At 30.8% G+C, this 20,817-nt stretch overlaps 1 protein-coding gene across 4 annotated transcripts in view; it reads right to left on the bottom strand.

The window, feature by feature from the left end:
- LOC126774447 (tyrosine-protein phosphatase Lar) overlaps positions 1-8,999 on the bottom strand; it is a 387,053-nt gene extending 378,054 nt beyond the window's left edge. For all 4 annotated transcript variants that reach the window (XM_050495984.1, XM_050495986.1, XM_050495985.1 and 1 more), the window contains exon 1: positions 8,803-8,999. The gene's annotated coding sequence lies outside the window, so the exon portion shown is untranslated. The remainder of the gene's footprint in view (positions 1-8,802) is intronic.
- Positions 9,000-20,817: the final 11,818 nt, after the last annotated feature.

Here is a 20,817-nt window from a genome sequence, read left to right as displayed (position 1 = left end):
ATCGACACGGTCTCGGATGTAGCACGCTTGCTTAGAAGAAACCTGTCTACTCTGGATTTGAAGACTCTAACGTGTACAACGTTAACTTAACGTGTATAACGTCAACTTTCGGAAAATACAATCAGGCAATGTTTTTTTTTTAACTGTCTACTTATTATTTAAATGTTGATATAATATACAATAAACAAAGATAAAAAATAGAGCGTAAATATGAGTGTTTGAGTTAGCTGACGAATAATACGTATTTCTATATTAATTATAATTTGAAATTGACTCATATGGTAGCATACATTTTATAAAATCGACCAATTATTCAATTTTCATCATATTTGATTTTAGTTTATGTATGACTTTAAATTTTATTTCTTACATTAAATTAATTTAACTTTTTGAGACGTACAATGATACCAATAAGCTTATATATATATTATACACTAGCAAAACCCGCTTTACTTCCAAAATATTAACGTACATATTGCTCATTTGAATCATAGACATATATTTATAATATTAGGTTGCAATATTCGGTTGCGTTTGCCTAACATAAAAAGTAGCTTTTAAAGTTAGATTTTGGTAATTCGACAATAGCTATATTGACTTAAAAACAGGCAATTATTTTGAAATTACAGACATAAACTTAAATTTTATTATATTTGTATAGATTCAAACAATTCGTTTTTGTATACGATATATAATAGCCGAAAGATTGTACAAGGAACTCGCAACCTTGACAGCATCACACAGATGAGAGATGAGTTACACTTGATGAGCTATTTAATATAATTGGTAACTACGACGTATGTTCACACAAATAAAATTCTAACAAGAAAAATGTTCATTCTTGGTGATATTATGAATGAAATTGACCGTATGATATATTATAATATCGTATTATACATATATATGAATATATATGGAAGGGTTTTGTATATATTTGCCACCTACATATGTTTTTTTAAATTATAAATTCAGCCATAATTTTTTAAATTATAAATTTAGCCATAAATCATCATCATAACTTATCAAACTTATATAAAAATACATTTTTTAAATACACTTTAAGATCAGCTATTGTCTAGGTATTTACAAAAATAGATCAGAAATAAGACTATGTTATTGTTCTTAAAGGCTTTAATAGTTTTATTTATTTAATTTTACGGTAAACGCGACCGCTTTTATTAATTTGTTTTTATTAGTACCTAAGACATATATATAATAATTTATTTGTGAATCATCAGTCATTAAACTTCGAAAACTCGTTATACTCGTAATATTAACTGACATTATATATAATAATATGTTTATGTACATCTGGGACTTCGATTAATTGTAAAGAACTCGGTGTGATCATAAAATGTCGTATTTTATACGAAATTGTATAATATTATGTACTATTATGCGGTACTAGAGTGCAATCGTAAAATTCATTAATAACATTTATTAGTAACGTTTTTTATGTTATAGGAAGGCCAACGGGCAAATGGCCACCTGATGTTATGTTGTCACCACCGTCCATAGATATTGGCGACGTGAAATATTAATCATCCAATGGTGCCTAATTATATGTAACTTTAAGCACAATTAACGAACAAGATATTGTATCGCTTTCACTTGTGACATCACCACCAACATCTTAGTCATTGCTTCTTTAATACTAAATTAATCTAGATATTAATATTTAGAAGTCACGTTTATTATTAAAATTATTAACACTATTGGAATGAATTATTTTTGGAGTAGTATTGGACACAACACACTCAATATTACTCATCATTCGTACATATTCTAATAAAAAAGTCATAATTCCTAATATCTCAATATTTTACATGAACATGAAATACAATATCGTATTTTACGTCAGACACGCGAATTACTCAGGCTATATATTATATAATACACTTTCTAGATCATTTCCCGGAATGGACTATACTGGCTTTTCCATAAGTTATTGTATATTTGGAATTATCGTCAATCGCTAAGTGACTTCTGAGAAAACTGTTCAATTATGTTTATTGTTATATAATACTTGCCTCTATGGATTCATCGTAACGTAAAAGTCGACCTTCGAGATAATTAGAGCTTAAGAGAGATTTTATTGTAATTTTAAATATTTAATAGTTTTAGGTGAAGAATTTGTATTCCATCAGTAAGCAATCTAGTAATATATATATTACAAGTCAATTTACCGTATTTGATTTTTAATTGAGTACACAATTGGAATCGAAATGTAATTAAATAAAATTAATTTTATTATGTCACTAAATAGACTACTATGTCGAGCTCTGAACACAAATTGTTTCCACAGATGTATAATATACACATATAATCGATGTGGTGTGTACGTGTACCGTAGCCGGTAAAATATACCATGAAATTTAAGTAGTTTTTTAAAAACGTAACGTATTTTATTTATTTATACGATTATAATCGTAAAAGTGAGATTGTTTGTTTGTTATGCTTTCACATATTAAGTACTCAAGCAATGAAAACAACAAATTTTGGTTACCCTGTACCCCTAGTACTGGGTAACTAACAACTCACACGCGTTCGAATCCACGGGCGTGAACTATATATTACTACTTACTTTACTAGTAATACAATAATTTCACTTCATAATAAAATCATACGTCAAAATTCCTTAGATTTTGTATGCGTTTTTAATATAACATATACCCAAGCTGTCTTTTTTTTTTAACATTACGAAGCTCCAATTAACTTTTATTGTTACAGCTGTCAAGATTAAAAAAAAAATAAGAACAAGTCCGACAGCACCAGAGGTCGGTGTTCCGTAGCGATCTTACTAAAAAAAAAGCCGTTGCAATACTTTTCGAATACCTGCATGATAGATTAACACATCGAAATTATAACTGGCCACTATACAATCGTATATTTTTATTTTCTTTTATTTAAACATTCAACATAATAAAGAAAAAATCCTAAATAGTTTAACGGATTGTTAATGTAAAAAGTTCTTCGAAGCAAGACTTAGATTAGTCACTGATTGCAATATTAGGTGACATTTAAAAATAAAATCTAAAATATGATCGAGTAATGCCTCTTGTGTTGCACCAGCGTAGAGTGCCCCGCACAACGTACTTTAACCCAATTACTCGGGAGCTTATTAAGCTGGCTTCCGTTTATTATGTACATAGTTCCTCTGATGGGAATTTTGCAGCTTAGTTAATTTAATAGTTTCTTGTTGCAATTAAGTGACAGACCGGTTTGTTTATATAGCTTAGGGATGAACTTTTTATATCTAGAGTAAGATTGGTCCATATGAAATTTAGTTTCCTTTAATAGATCATATAGTTTTGAACAATCGATTTAAAATAAACGAATTCGATAAATCAAATCTTAATATCATTCTAGTATTATAAAGGTTCAGTTTGTTTTTTCGCGAATCACGTAAAAACTACAAAACTCATTGGTATGGAAGTATCATATTATTTTGAGTTAATAGCTTTGGGACATAGACTACATATGTACATGTTGATGTGTTGCATGTGTTTGTCAATAGTATAAAAGACCAATACGTGCCAATATAATAATAAATAATATAAAAGATAAACAAAAACTTTGTAGGAGAAAATAAATTCTTTACCTTCATAATAATAGTATCTAAGACTGTTTCTCAGTGCACGCATCACGTAAGCTTTTAGATAGATTTTATTGAAAACCGGTTTATATCCCAAATAAAGTTTATATATGCTCGTTTTTATATACAGTAACAGCCTGTTAATGTCCCACTGCTGGGCTAAGGCCTCGTCTCCCTTTTGAGGAGAAGGTTTGGAGCTTATTCCACCACGCTGCTCCAATGCGGGTTGGTAGAATACACATGTGGCAGAATTTCAATGAAATTAGACACATGCAGGTTTCCTCACGATGTTTTCCTTCACCGTTAAGCACGAGATGAATTATAAACACAAATTAAGCACATGAAAATTCAGTGGTGCTTGCCCGGGTTTGAACCCACGATCATCGGTTAAGATTCACGCGTTCTTACCACTAGGCCATCTCGGCTATTTATATATAATAATAATAATATCCTGGGATATTTTTCACACACGGCCATCTGATCCCAAATAAAGCTTTTACAGAGCTTGTACTATGGAAACCAGACAACTGATATACTACATATACTATTTCTCTTTTGTAAATACATACTTATATAGATAATTACACTCAGACTCAGGACAAACAGACACGTTCATGCACACAAATATCTGTTTTGGGTAGGAATCGAACTCACAACCTTGCGCGTGAAAGTCAAGCATCCACCAACCACGCCAACCGGCTCGTCTAATATAAGCTTTATCCTTATTATCCTGATAAATATAAGGGTACCCGAGTATTCTTAAAACTCATGTAATCACATTCACTACGATAAGGAATATATTTGAGGTGTATACTTCTTAATCTAAAAGTAAGAAAAACAAAATACCTATGCATTTTTGTTAACTGTAAATTTTATTAACTAAAAAGAGAATGGTTTAAATATCATACAGAGGTACTTAATTGCAACTCACGATAACATTGCATGTTTATTCACAAAACTAATTTATAATGGACTATGTACGAGTTCGCACGGGTAAAATAAGGATTTCGTCCCTTGCTATTTTTTATATAACATTGATCAATCGATCTACTACGTCATCCATACTGACCCTGTGTTTCTTTAAATATCTGAATTTTATTTCTAAAACTACGGGTAAGAAATATAAAATCTAACAGACTATATTTATCTACTAGCTACTACTACTGCTAGTTTCGCGCGGGTAGATAATAAGAAAAAAATATTTTGGATAGGATTTACGTAAAATCCGTTCTTAGTGAGCGTCTACATCGGGGTAGGTAATAACAGTGAAAAAATTCAAGTCAATCGGGAGCGTACAGTGGCCAAAGCAATATGCAGTATGATGTCTGTCTGTCAGTATGTAACGTAATTATAAATCCTATAAGATAAAATTTGATATGTAAGATAGCTTAAGGTACGATGGGTTTAACATGCCGCAAGGGTAATAAAAAACCCGTTAAAAAAAAGGAAAAAAAAACGAAATCTCTTTAATTGGAATAGGATATATGTATATATATATATATATAGTTAGTTAGTGGGAGCATAGTTCAAATCTCGTGATGAGTGAAATTAAATAACTATTCCAATTAAAAAAAGTAAATATACAGCATCAACTAACATGTATCATGCGATTAGCTTTGCTATATTATGAATTGTTTGTTAGTCTGAAAAACCTAGGATCTATATTCTGATTTGATCGGATGATGAATAGTTATAAACTATCAGAGCTATACCCGCGGCTTCGCTCGCGTTATAATTCAGAATTGCTAAATACCATTTCCATAGCTCTTTCTTCAAAAATGAAGGATTTCCATATAAATTTTCATCCACTATATACTCGAGCAAACTCGAAACTCACCGCAGAAATCGGTCGGGAAATGTCAGAAAAAGATATGCGAAATTGAGCATAATAATTATTACATTTGAAGAATACACGCATCAAAATAGTATATCATAAGTCGGTTGTCAACATTTCACAGGCGAGTAAAGAAGTGAGCTCTAACAGAATAGCATTGCTGTTACCAATATTTAATATATACGCATGGAAATTACAGTTCAGCTATTTTTATTTGAAACATTTCAAATACTACGTAATATATACAAATAGATTTATTTATAATGGATTTGATAAAGCGAGACGTAGAGAGATAGAGAAATCCTATAAAACTGATGGCATGAGTGTAGTGAAGGCATTACTTTTTATTTCCGACCTCCGACACCGTTTCAATATTTCGTATGAAACATTTCCTTCCACGTAAATAAAGTTCAATGATCGGAAATGTCAAAGGTTTAATGCCGTTTCGAAGCAATGAGTAGTTGTACTATTAGTAACTGCCTACATATAATATAAAATAGTACACCATATTAGAATGGTAACAGTAATAATCCGAATCAAAGCTTAGATTAACATATACGATTTTCTCCTATTGGCGCTGCTACACTATACATTACAAACAATTCTTTATTTATAAGAAAGTAGTACTTCACTTAACTATTCACATACATTTTAATCTTACTTCTAAAATTCCGTTCCGTAAAAACAAAATTGCAGACATTTCGCGAATACATAACAATTAATACCACAAATTACTTCATCAACAACATCTCGGCCGATGTTATCATGATATTTCAAGATTAAAGGTGTTTTATCTTTACTCCTGCTGTTGGAATCATCTTTAGTAATATTTTATCTATGTCACATCTACTATACGCCCGTGTTAGCTTACTATCGCGTAAAAACAACAGAAGATACGGATGAAAAATATTAATTGCAGCGTCAATTTAGTTTTCCGAATATAAATATATCAACAAAAAAAAACTACAGACTTCAACATAAGAAAATTGTTACATATATATTTTTATTTATTGTTATGTATGTTCGCCGATTATTCGAGACCAATTGAGATGATTTAAACATAACTTTGACTTACTACATATCATTTATCAGAAATTCGGAAAAAAAACTTATTAACTTGTTTTCAATTTGGCACCAACCTCAGACAGTTTACACATAAAACATTTGAATAAAATAACCCAATTATGTAATTGTTTATTGTTTGTATTTTATTCTTCTATTTTCCAAATCAAATTCATTTTATAATAAATAATATTTAATTTAAATTCACTGTTAAAATATTAAACCTTGCATCAGAATTTTAACCACTTTTTCTACTCAAGTAATTTAGCATAAAATTGCACAAAATTTTGGTTGTCAATAAACCACTAAATGTTATTAATACTGTTAATGAATAAAATAAAAAAAAATGAAATGAAACATGTTTGTCAGAAAGAGGATATTGGGTCACAGAAATGCAAAGGACAGCTTCTAAAATAATATAACATAATACCATTTTTTTAAATTGTCATATATTATTACAATGAAGATATTTCTATTAACAATATTATCAACATTTTGGGGACACCTATGGTCGAATCTCAGAATCCGTCTATTTTTTATACAACTACTGAAAATATTGAGAGAGAGTTTTACTGGAATGAGTAAAGGTTACTATTCCGATTGAATAGAATAACTATCTGAAAACATTTTTTACATGGTATATACATATATTTATTGAACACAGTCTAGGGACTTGTTTATTTGTAACAACAGCTTGTGAATAATATGATAAAAAATAATCATGGTGATTATCAAAAGAAATGTTTAAAAATAATTAAAATATTATATCATATTGCAACTAAATTCAAACCAGTTCCAGACAACCGAATGAAATGTACGCTTATAATGCACACTTAGTTCCATTAACCATACAATATAGTGCAGTAAATTATATTTATATTAGGGCCTACATCGATTATTTCTTTTAGAAAGCTTATTAATAATAAACAATAATACCTATTCATCATATAAATTCATTTCAGTTTTAATAATAAAAAACAATTAAGATTTCTTACAACTTTTTTTTTTGCCTTCATGAAAATTGTATTCTATAAAATATCACATAAGAATAATCAATGGTGAATAACAATGTTTATATTCTATTTGATAAAAATAATTATAAACAACATTACATGACATAAATGACTTGTAAAGTTACCATAACAATTAAAACTTCTATTAATTAATGAGTTCTATCTTTACTAGATTTACTTAAACTAATATTTTAACCTACACTAGCATAGTGGATATCTTTATGTTAGGTCCAGTACATATGTTGAGTAAGGACATCAACTTAATCTGTACGACTATTCGGAAAATACTTAGCATAGCTTAACTTTAAATGTGGTTCAATTTGGTTATCATGATTCTCTTATTAAAGTAAAACAGTTATTTAAATATATAATTATCAATAATGATTGCAAAAAACATTAACAATTTTAAACTGTATGTATGTCTCAAGTGATGCATCAGGGAAGAATGCCATCTCTAATTTAAATAGTCACAATATCCTGGATGGCTTCCATATTTGAAATTCAAAATTAAAACTAGAATCATAAATCACTGGCCACACATGGCACATGAATCATAGGATAAAGACATGATACACATGTGGCTAATCATAAACATACCACTGTTCTGTATTAGACTTCTTGTATAAATAAAAAACTTATCATTGTTTGTTTTCATAGTTAAGTACTCATTTGGAAATACTGACAGCTGTTTCATTAAACAATTGTGACTTTCCTATACATTACTTATGTAAGACTAATAAGAAATATTAGTGTGATTTATGAATACTAAATTTCTAATTATTAAATAACCATTTTCATCACATATATTTATGTAAAATAAATGGAGAAGGTATATTTATACTTTCAATTAATATTTAAATAGAAAAAAGATTATTACTGGATCAAAAAATTTAAAAAATAATTACACTTCTTTTAACATCTAAGCCAAAGCAAACTTCTGAGAATTTGTTAAAAAAAACCGAAATGTGTTTTCATCCAAAATACTAATAACAAACAATTAAATTCAAGGGATCCTACTTGCAAAATATGGTGTTTTGTTTCTAGGTTTATATTATGTTAAGGGTTTATGCGTTTTTGCAATAACTACATCAGCAATATGCAAAAAGTTATCATCTGTCTGATAACCTACGAGAAAAGGGTCAATCGGTCTAAGACTACTATCTCTGTTTTACTTGTTTTATTTATGAAGTATAGATCTCCAAAAGCTAGAGACCAATCTAAGCGCACCAACTTAATCCCTAACTCGTAAACTTTTCAGTCATTCCTTAAACATATAAAGAAACATACAAAATACATACCCTTATAAGTCCAATGAAGATATGAAGTTGCTTTTGAGTCCAGTTACGTAAAACATTATCACAAAAAATACACAAAACTCACAGGTTCCACTTACACATAATCTTTTATAAATTTTAATAAATCCTCACCCGCGTAAACGAAAATCAGTTTTTTATTGACATAAACACAAACTGAGCGTCCGCCATATGCAGGTACGTTCCGCACATACGAGATTGCAAAGTATTCACTGATTGTTGAAACCGTTTACTCGGCTCACAGTGACTTCATGTTTGAAAGCTGTCATTTCTATGAAAACAAACCTAAAATATTTTTGAATGCAATGTGATAAGTTATTTCATTTATACTCCTTCGATACAAAATTGTCTAAGTAAATGAAATCAAAAACATTAATAATTCTTTTTGCTTTAAATTTAAAAACTTTTTTAGTTGATTAGGAGTGAGGTTCATGAAAATGTATTCCGAACGTTCCCCGATTCGCAGCTTACTTCATGACATGGTAGCAACTTCAGAGCGCTTGATTCCCGACGAGCTTTGATTTCGATTTATGGAAGAGTATAGATGCATGAGTGAAAAGGATAGACTGAAATATATTTTTTATGTCAACGTCCTCTGTGAAGATACTGCATTAACTAGGCTATCATTTTATTAAGCTGTGGCTTTTTCATATCTCTCTTCATGAAACCGCAAACAAATTAATTTATAAACTAATTAATTATATTTGATTGAAATATTTATAATATCATCGTAAAGTTTATTACATAAATTACTTATATATACATATATTATTAATTATATAACTAATTTGAATTTTTACGCCGACTGTAAATTCAATAAAAATAGAGCAGTTTTTCTTTTTTAATTTTATGAAACCAAAAATAAACGCTCTTTTTAAAAATCTACGTTAATCTGGAACTCTGCTCTTGACCTCTTAATTCACTCGTAACGTACGAGTAGGTTTTATTTAACTCGAGAGTAATGAATAAACATGACATTTTTCCAATATGATTATTTTGATTTAAATTCTTTTTTTTTTTGTTCGCAAATTATAAAGTATTTATATCTGAGTTCTACGATCATATCTAATACTAATATTAAAATCTAATATTTTAGTACTAAGATATTTTTTCATTGGTTTTGTATTAAAATGTCCTTATTAGATAATTTAAATAATTAAATGGATAATTTATTTTTATTATACAAAAAAAAAAATTACGTATACATAGAGTTTGAGGAAAGTAGAGGAATATAAAGCTACAAAAAAATTCGAGCTTTCGGAGCGTAAATTAAATAATTATAATAAGGAGAATTAATTCGTTCAAAACATATTATACTTATAATATGGCCCAGTTGATTAGACTGATAATTTTATTAGAATAACAATATAATAGTTTTATTTCCACAATGATTACATGCAATGATAACCAGATTTTTCAGGGTCTTGAGTAAATTAGTATTTATGAAGCTGTTATTTGTTGTTTTCAGATGCTGCCATTAAACGTGAACAGAAAAATATGCTTAATATTTTCACTTCGTACATAAACTATATATATAAAAGAAAATAAAAATTATATATATATATTCTTCATTTCCTTGAATATAAAGTTAAAGAATGATTTCTCTCTTGACTTCGTGTAAAAAATCAGCATGTATAAGCTTCTTATAAGGTTGTATTTGAGTGGTTTTCTTCGAAACCATAGCACGTTTGATTGCGCGTAGCTCTTGAAGTGCATTCGTTAGGATGAATCCCTGCGTTCTCATATTGTGCTTATAGTGCCCTCGGGAAATATGCCCAAGTATCACCCCAACTTACAATGGTTCCGTATCGAGAAACGTGTCATTTTAAATAACAATAAGAGCGGGCGAGGGGTTATGTTTGTTTATTGTAATCTAAATATTATAAGTAAGAAGTCTGATAGACTATTTAATAATGGCCCTATAATTGTGTACTGCTGTGTGGCTGCTATTCCCTTTCTTATAGTCCGATGGAACTGTAATCCGACACGATCGGAAAGAAATCAGTCGATAGATCAATGACTTTTCGTGCTTCTAAAGGCAAAGAGTGTATCGTTTCCAACTTCCTAACTCCTGCTTAATGCCTTAAGACATAAATTCGTTCATTTCGAGGAACTATAAAAGTTCCATTATAATATTTATTTGGTACTTTGATTAAAGTTTCTACTAAATTAATCATTCGTGAATGAGACAGTTCCATAGTATTGCCATTCCATAGTATCTCTACTTTAGAAAACTACAAAGATTCCAATCAAGCAAGTTACTTCGTGCTAAATAGATAGCAATACTACAATCCAATCAAACATTTGGTCCCAAGCCGTTCCCTTTTTGAGCGGCTGACGCTTCATCTCTATTATGACAGACGTCACAGAACTTGTAATAGTGGGAAGTATTGAATTACAGTTTGAACTGGTATCCATTCGTAATAATCAAACTATCTATTGCATAATAATAATAATGTTCTCCAGACCGATTTCAGCCACGGCGGCCTATCTCAAGAGAGATTAGCCAACTACGCGGGAGATATTAACACAGGTGCACTCCCTATTTCCCTACTCTCATAATCCGATGGGATGGCAATTCGACACGACCGTAAAGAGTTCAGGCGCAAGGCCAACGGCTTTACGTGCTTTCCGAGGCACGGGAGTGTACACACTTCCAACTCCCAGATTCCTGCTACTGATAATTTTTTGTCAGAAAATCCCAATAACTTTTTATTGGGGTTTGGACCGACCTGGGAATTGAACCCAGGACCTTCGGGTCTGTGGCCTTACATCAAGCCACTAGACCAACGAGGCAGTCAGTCTACTTACTAATATTAAGTATACATACTAATATTATGAATGTGTAAGTTTTATTTGTTTTTTCTGTTTACGCATTATTACAAATCCAATTGTAATTCAAATTTCTTGTTATTTTAGTTTATAATTTCAGGCTAAATAGTATGTTACTGTGTAACTTATTTTTTAAGGTTGTGGCTTTATATGCTGATATAGTCGGAGACAAAATTGTCGGTCCGGTATTTTTTGACGAAGGCTGAGAAATCTTTAAAAGATAAAGAAAAAACATGTATATAAGAGGCATTTTTTGTTAGTTAGTTTGTTTAGGTCGAAGCTGAATTAGAACCACTTTTTCTTATCCTTCGAAATTGAAATTTTTCATGTTAGTTCAGCTCTGATGGCAATGCTTTTTTACGATAAGTGTGCCCTGATTCTCTACCTAATTGGCTCCAGACGCAGGAACTTCTCAATGGCCAAAAGCCTTAACTTAAAAATGTTTTTACTATTTATTTTAAAAAAGGGGAAAATTACGACAACTGTAGATTTGCTTTGTTTAATTTAATTTCCACAAAGTATTAATAGTTAGTAAAATAAATAACATACCTACGCATTTTAAATGTGTTATGTAGATAAATAATTATTGCCTTTTATGTTGATCAATAGATCGGACAGCGAACGTGTGTAATCATCATCTGACTTTATTTAAGCTTAGTACCGAAATTCGAAACTTTGTGGTGAGAGGGCCAGTGTGCAGACACATAACTTCTTAAAGCGCGTCGTTACTATGGCATTGCCGTTATGAGAATCACGTGATATGCTCGTCTTCGTTCATAAATTAAGTTAAAACATTGTTAGCGATAAAATAAGCATCCTCAATTAGTTTTTTAGTTGTTTAAAACTCAATAGCCTATTAAATATATAAAAGTATAGATAGAGTTCTCCGCCAAACTTTACAGAGTTTATCGTTGTTTAAAAGTCGATCAAGTGGCAGCGCACTGCTTCAGATTTAAAAGTTATAAATGGAAAAACTGAAAATTGTAACGTCAATTTTAAATAGAATTCATAGTTCTTAAATTTAATTCAAATACTTTAGGAGAGATAAGCAGATGTAGGTACATTTACATTTTATATTTAAATAAAACCTTTTCTTTTCTGAACCGTCTTGTGGCCGTTCCGTTTTTTCGCATAAATAAATTATTGATTTGATCGATCGATGATTTTAATTGTAGATATTATTTATTTCTATATAATTAAATGTCTAAAATATTATTAACCTTTATTAAAAACTTTTTATTAGTAAGTAATACATGTGACAAAGGCTTTATGATTGCAAAAATTTCATATAAATTAAATTATCTTTACCATCACATATGGTCGTGCCTATATGTATGTGTAGGACGCGATTGTCCCCGAGCGATGCACACTTCCTCATAATTGCATTTGAAGCCCTCTTCTACAATATTGCCTGCACTCATAGTTGAGTTGCATACCTACATACATATAAAACAATACCTACGCGCTGTGTGTACTTTTTGTTTTAACAATTACCTATATCACGTCAATTTCGGCATCACAGAAAAGTGCTAAGTTTTTTCTTTCTCAATATAATTTTATATGATAATTGTAAAATAAGATTTTAATAATGATATTTGTCAATTTTACATTACATCGTCATACAATTAATATTGAGCGTGCAGTCACGTCTAGGGTAGGGGAACCACATTTATTATAGAAATAAATATGCATGAACAGACAGAAACCATTAATATAAATTATACTCAATTATGTTATACTGTTGAATGTTATAAGATAGTTATTTGTAAAAAAATGTATTTTGTATAAGATATATCAGCGTGACAACGTTTCTACACTACAACAACTTTTTACATTACAATAACAATTTAACCATCAAATAATTATTTCTCAATATTCATTAATTATATATATTCACTGGTGGTAGGGCTTTGTGCAAGCTCTACTTGGTAGGTACTACCCACTCATCAGATATTCTACCGCAAAACAGCAGTATTTGGTATTGTTGTGTTCCGCGTTGAAAGGTGAGTGAGCCAGTGTAATTACAGGCACAAGGGATATAGCATCCTAGTTCCCTATGTTGGTGGCGCATTGGCAAAGTAATTTGAAGTAAGCGATGGTTAACATTTCTTACAATGCCAATGTCTATGGTGGTTTTAAAACATTGCCTGTATAATGTATAGTTATGGTCTTAGTTCAGTACGAGCGCTTAACAGATTACAGAACTTGATTCATTCTTGCTCGAGATGTCGCAGCGTACAGACGTCTCGTGTAATATCGCTGGGCAAATGGATATTAATAATCAGTTGACGTTTTTCCACTGTTACTATGTCATTATGTGTGACTACGAGCGATCACTCAGACGGATATGGTGATTGTGACATTGGATTTGCTGATGTCACTCTTTTTAAAAAGCACCATGGGATTGGTCCTTCGTCAGATATAATATTTTGTATCTCCATAGAATTCCGCTTCCATGCCATTTTGCGTTTCCTTTTTTCCTATTATTTTCTATATATACATATATACTCATACTACATTAATAAAGGACTAAGTACTATTATTTTGTACGACTCACGTTCGTCTTAATCTCTGTAGTATTTTTGAATTATTATAAGCGTTCATCATTTCTCGTAGCCATCATTTCTAATAGCCGAGATGGCCTAATGGTTTGAACGCGTGAATCTTAACCGAAGATCGTGGCTTAAACCCGGGCAGCACCACTGAATTTTCATGTGCTTAATTTGTTTTTATAATTCATCTCGTGCTTGACGGTGATGGAAAACATCGTGAGGAAACCTGCATGTGCCTAATTTCATTGAAATTCTGCCACATGTGTATTCTACCAACCCGCATTGGAGCAGCGTGGTGGAATAAGCTCCAAACCTTCTCATCAAAAGGAGGCCTTAGCCTAGCAGTGGGACATTAACAGGCTGTTACTGTACTGTATCATTTCTCGTAATTTAATAACTGTCTCGTTGGTACTCCTTTGTATAAAATGCTAGGTATCGTTACCACACTTCTAAATTTGGTGACGACGTAAAAGCTCATTCTGAGTTTTTCTAAATTTCGTGTCTGACATGTTAAACGGAACTCCCAACATAACGCCCTGGAGTCCGTTTCCCAAGATTGCAGTATTTGGTATTGGTAGGTGTTGTTTGGAAGTCTAGCATTTGTATACTCTGTGGGTATCTTTTGGGTACCAACTGCTACTGATCTACAGATTGTAGGATTTAAATAATTTTAAGAAGATAGTCTTCAAATACCCATAAAAATAAGAATTTCTCCTACACCTTCTCCTATCGCGAATCAGAAATTCTTAAGCTTCCTGTATCGACAGAATTGGATTAATATCTGTTTCATATCTAATATTATCTCATTTCCAAACTGGACTGTCTTTTAGCCTAAAAAGATGCAAATATTCTGCGATCCGTCGTGTCCCGTTAGATCTTGCATCTGAGTGGACGTCATCTTATTTGTACATGATGCTGCAGGCAAATAAAAACAGGATTAGAAGACCTTTTAGATATTATAAAAAACACATAAAAATGACTATAATTCAAGTATAAGTATAAGGAATTTATAAAATTAACTTTATATTCGTGTAATTTTTTATAATAAACAACAAAATAAAATAACGTTTTGTGAGTCTTAATAAAATATCTTATTTTACATATATTTAATTAAAATTAAATGTCCTTATATCATTAAGTAGATGGCTCCCATTCTAATTATTTATAAAGCGCAATTGTTTATCTATTTCAAAAACATTTTTTGTATTTTCAACTCATCGAAGGCGAGTGCTCTTGGTTTACTACTTGATTGAAAACAAAGCCAATTAATCGAGCTAGCTTACTTTTTGCTTGTATTTTTTATTTAAAATTATTACATTGATCTGTCTCAAGGCGCGCTTATTACATTCTCACTAGGCAACCTTTTAAAATGGAATCTCTGCATTCCGATCGGCAGGAACCTTCAAGAAATGGAGCGAAAGTTCTGGATAACACGACGTCTCACTGCAGACTGAAATTCAAAGTAGAGAATTTAAATATAAATTATGTACACTTTTTTTTTAATTTATGTGCATGGAATATGAAATATAAATTTATGTTACAAATCTGACTTCTCTTAGATGAATTTTGTCTTATGAAGCGTAGTCGTCGCATATACATAAATAGTCAAAACATGATTCAGGTAGACTAAGTTATTGCTTAATACTATACAAAGTTCTTATACGATATTCTATATACGATTAAAAATGAATAATGAATTGATGAATTCTGTGTTAGAGGGATGGTTGGAGTATATTGACTGCTAATGTCGTAACATGCTGTAAATATCCCACTTCTTGGTAAAGGCCACCTATCCTTTTGAGGTAAAATTTAGGGGCCTGTTCCACCATGCTGCTTTAATGTAGTTTGATAGAACATATTATTGGGAAGATTTTCATCGACACACGCAGGTCTTTCCATAATGTTTTTCTTCACCGCCGAGTACAATATTAGAAACCGCAATCTTTGATGTATACTCACGCGTTCTAAACACTAGGCCAACTCTAATATCACAATTATTCATAAATAATGTAACTATAACTATTATAATTTTGTAATAACAATTTGAAAGCGTACATAAACATTTTTGAACTTATTTAAAAGTCCTTATTAGATATCCAACGTCGACGTCGTCATTTCCGTACGAGAGTTTTAAACTATATCAATTCTGCATGCAATTTTATAGCAGTTTAATTTTCTATTTTTCATATAACTAGCTATATTTATAATTAAGTGAAATAAAATTCTTATCTATCTATTTATTATTGTTACTGGTGGTAGAGCTTTGTGCAAGCTCAAGTCTAGGTTGATATCACCCACTCATCAGATATTCAACCGCAAAACAGCATACTTCGTATTGTTGTGTTAGGTTTGAGGGTGAGTGAGCCAGTATAATTACAGGCACAAGGAACATAACATCTTAGTTCCCAAGGTTGGTGGCGCATTGGTGATGTAAGCGATGCTTAACAATGTAAGAAACAATGCCAATGTCTATGGGCGTTGGTGACTACTTACCATCAGGTGGCCCATATGCTAGTAAAGTTCTTATTCTATAAAAAAAATCATGAAAATTTGCAAGTTGCTTACAGTGCATTTACACGTTTGAAATTTATATTCAAATTATATTTATTTTATATATTTGAACATGGTACATACCTTTAAGAATATCCACATTATGCTTAATGTAATCGCTAAGAAAAATATAATTCTCTTCAAAGCATCCAAGAATAAAGCAAAGCAAAATGATTAATTAAGGTTCTCAGTTTCAAGAGATGAGATAGATGAAAAGTTGAAAGAATCCTTATTAAGAAGTGTCGCGACGGGGTCCTGGAAATGAGAAAATCGATGCTCATCAACACTTTAGAGAGCGTTTACTTTTTTATTATAAGTATATTTTTAGTCCAAATAAGAATGTTAAATAGTTGATGACACTATAAGTACGTAGCATACATAAATTTATATCCTATACTATATTTAAAACAACATTTGTAATAATCCTTCAAAACGTGATTGTACAGTAACAGCCTGTTAATGTCCCACTGCTGGGCTAAGGCCTCCTCTCCATTTTGAGGAGAAGGTTTTGATTGAAATTGAAAAAACGTGATTGAGGTAGACTTAATTATTGTTTGATACTATATACAAAGTTTTTATTAGATATTCTATATATGATTAAAAATGAATTGATGAAATCTGACTTTCAGAGATGGTTTAAGTATATTGACTACTACTGTCGTAACAGGCTGTAAATATCCCACTTCTTGGCAAAGGCCTCCTATCCTTTTGAAGTAATAGTTAGATTGATTTTCTTCAAAAATATAAATTAAAATGTATGTTTGTTTCTTATTATTGATATATACGTAATTCTTAGTACATCTTCTTACATACATGATAATAATAAACTATTACGACATTGAGGACAAAAGTTAATACATACTGAAATCAAAATGCACATAAATATTTATATGTGAAATATGATACACATTTCTTAGGCCCAGTGGTCATTGAACGAGTCCGTCAAAAAATGTAATTTTAAATATCAAATTATATTTACACCTCCTGAGAGTTAGTTTACAAATTAGAGTGGTGTAAATTAGTAGGTATTTGTATTAACCATAAAATAAAATGGATCCGAATTCTACGCAAGTAATTAAACATAAAATACCCAAAGTGCTAATGTTATCCTATTGGGAAGAGCAATAAGTTAGTCAATTTGTAGCAGAATACATATTCATTTAGCGGAATAAACTGTAACTCCGATTTCCTCAGAACAAATAACTAAATACCTGTCTCACAGGGGAAACTAGCATTCAAGGCCGTTGTATAACACTAAATATGTCCCGTGGTTTTACCTGCACTAATTTAGATTATACACACATGTGTCACAATATTAGTAGTTATTATTTAGTATTTGTTTTTTTTTTTAAGATATAAAAACATATTAATTTATTACCTTACCACGTTTGAATGACAGATCGTATTCTTTTTAAGTTGGAGATTCTGATTAGAAAATAAATCGATTATGCATCCAACTTTATTACATTTTGCATATTGTACTTATACTTTTGCTTATTGTTACTGCCGTATTTTCGGCTGAAAATGATGCATAGGTAGTAACAAGATTCTCAATAGTTTCCGAGAGATTTAAGATATCAGCTCCTATTATCACTCAAAGATATAATGATAGCGCGAGTGAACGACCTCACGATCCGACGAAAGACTGGATTTATTTAACGATCAATGGAAATAAAACGATTTCTATACACTTGACGGAATCCACACTAATCTCCTAATCCGAGGTTTATGTTGACTTAATCCAGATACCAATTAGCTACTAAACCACTTAAGGAAAACTAATAGATAATGTAAGCTAAAATCCTTGTCAGCGGTTTAAATTAGTAGGAAATCGTTAAAATTTAAAAATATCGTTAATCATTAAATTCCCATTAAATGGGCATTCACTCGAAATAGCTATTGTTATAAATAGAAAATTTAGTTAATATTATATTTTCAATAATTACTACTACTATTACTATTTAAGTTAAGCACAAATAATAGATTATTATCATATGATTAAACCTATTTAGAAAATAGTATTATGTATATGGAACATAATAAATATAGGTACATCAACATATATATATATATATATCAAAAACGCCCGACTCCACCCACGTTGACGTAAAAATACTTATAATAATACAAGTGCGTTTTCAGTACGGCAGCTTAAAAATAATGAATGTGAAGTAAAGGAGCGCAGGACTCCTCTTTTAATAAAAGAAACGGTAAATCTTTTCTTAGCGTAGGTATACTTTATGAAGCGAAGGTCTCTTACAAATGTCAATGTCATATTATTACGCGTATCAACCCGTACGTTATAGTCATTATAGTTGATAGTAGAAGCAAATTATGTGAAAAAGACAAGTATAGCGTTCTAAATCTACACTTATAAAGCGTCGTTTTATTTTGTTTTTCAGGTCTAGGATATAAAAAAGTAACCTATGTCCTTCCTTGGGGTTCAAGCTTGCTCATTACCAAATTTCATTAAAATCGGTTCAGTGGCTTAGCCGTGAAAGCTTAACAGACAGACAGAGTAACTTTTACGTGTATTGGTATAGATAAAATAATTAAACATAATACATGTAGTCACCTAATTATTATTTTATTTGCAATTTTAAAACAATACAAGATTTTCTTCATATAGTAACAATTTTCTAAAAATATATTCTTTAAAGAGGTCGCAAACCATTTACTACGATACAAACACAATGGCGGATCTTGGACGGCTACGTCATGTTTCCTCGCTTTGCACATTTACCGCCCAATATTGGCGTTTATTGCTAACACATTCGTCGACTACAAGCTTACAATACCCATACTCAGATGGAACACGTTTTCTTAACATTATATTGCGGTAATATTTCAATGCTTAATGGGAACGATACCGATTTTGTTAAGCCGAACAATATCGTCAATGTATTGCAAAACAATGTTTCTTAACGATAGCATTTTTGTTCGCTACTTAGTCTATACATAATGTTAGGATGCACTCGGAATTGATTCATGGGACAAGTATGATGGAACGATGCAGACACGTTTAACCAAAGTATGTAGTTTCGGGAACAATGACATCACGCCGATAAAAGCTTTTTAAACTAATGTTTGCATGCTATGAGGTTGAATTGCAAACTGACTTTAAAGCTTCATATTTTACAGTAATTTATAGTATACCTTCATGTAAATATCATTTCGTGTTAGAACGTTTGTTACATTTTTATAACTATATATATATAGATATAATAATGGTATTGATCTAAAAGTAAAAAGTAACAGCCTGTTAATTTCTCACTGCTGGGCTAAGGCCCCCTCTCCCTTTTGAGGAGAAGGTTTAGAGCTTATTCCACCACGCTGCTCCAATGCGGGTTAGTAGAATACACATGTGGCATAATTTCAATAATATTAGATACATGCTGGTTTCCTCACGATGTTTTCCTTCACCGTCAAGCACGCGATGAATTATAAACAATTAATTAAGCACATGAAAATTCAGTGTTGCTTGTCCGGGTTTGAACCCACGATCATCGGTTATGATTCACGCGTTCTAACCAAGGGCCATCTCGGCTTTTTAGTAATTTAAAAGTGTTATAACTAAACTAATGTATAGTAATTTATTCAAGTATTAAGTGAATCAATATAAATATAAAGTCTGGAAACAATTTTTAAGATTCCGAGTGTAAAACTGATGTATTATTTCTTTCATATACATTCTTAGTCGTACTTTACAAGACAGATCACACGTCAATTATGAGATGAAAAAATGGCATACAGTTGCTTAATTTCATTAGCTGCACACAGGTTAAGATAACTAATAATACAAAGTTTATTGGTTAGGTACTTATAGTACTTTTTTATTAATACAAGTATTAACAAAGTATTAGCAAATTTTGAGGTGTATATTGTGATTAAGCAAAAAACAATTACATCATTTAAAGATTATAGGATAGAATACGTATCATCCGTATTTAACACTGTTATATAAAGTGAGATGAAATACAGGAACATTATTTCATTCCGAAACAGTTTTATTCATAAACATCTCGCTCAGTATATAAATGTCATGAAGAATGAGGTCTACAGAATT

This window comes from Nymphalis io, chromosome 16 (assembly GCF_905147045.1).
Source record: "Nymphalis io chromosome 16, ilAglIoxx1.1, whole genome shotgun sequence".
NCBI lineage: Eukaryota > Metazoa > Arthropoda > Insecta > Lepidoptera > Nymphalidae > Nymphalis > Nymphalis io.
This window is presented reverse-complemented; position numbering and strand designations above follow the sequence as displayed.